Source organism: Seriola lalandi, unplaced genomic scaffold, assembly GCF_002814215.2.
Source record: "Seriola lalandi dorsalis isolate HSWRI2012SDOR001 ecotype SW California unplaced genomic scaffold, Sedor1 jcf7180001969570, whole genome shotgun sequence".
Classification (NCBI taxonomy): domain Eukaryota; kingdom Metazoa; phylum Chordata; class Actinopteri; order Carangiformes; family Carangidae; genus Seriola; species Seriola lalandi.
The window spans coordinates 1-418 of record NW_019440238.1 but is presented as its reverse complement, the minus strand read 5'-3'; the positions used below and the strand labels follow the sequence as shown (position 1 = coordinate 418).

At 48.3% G+C, this 418-nt stretch overlaps 1 long non-coding RNA gene across 1 annotated transcript; it reads left to right on the top strand.

Moving 5' to 3' along the window:
• Positions 1-2: 2 nt before the first annotated feature.
• Positions 3-219, top strand: LOC147820317 (uncharacterized). The gene is made up of 2 exons (XR_015436853.1): positions 3-50; positions 155-219. It is a non-coding gene; the product is annotated as an uncharacterized LOC147820317 (long non-coding RNA).
• Positions 220-418: the final 199 nt, after the last annotated feature.

The following is a 418-nucleotide window of genomic DNA, read 5'->3' as shown; positions in this document are numbered from 1 at the left end:
CAGAAAAAACTGTGAAAAAGGGGAAGAAAGATAAAAAGGGGAAAAAGAGTGTGAGTACTTCCAGCGGCTCGTTAAGATTCAAACTGCTTCAGAGCTGAAGTTCGACCTCTGTGGCTCAACGTGTCTCATCTGTTGTGTGAATGTGTTTCTCCAGTTCTTTGAGGAACTCGCCACAGATAGCAAACCTGAGAAGGCACAAGAGGCGGCTGTGAAAGAGACGCAAGGCAAACAGGTAACCTTCCCTCCGGACTGACTCTGACTCTGACTCTGACACTGACTCTGACTCTGACTCTGACTCTGACTCTGACACTGACTCTGACACTGACTCTGACTCTGACTCTGACACTGACTCTGACTCTGACTCTGACTCTGACTCTGACTCTGACACTGACTCTGACTCTGACTCTGACACTGACTC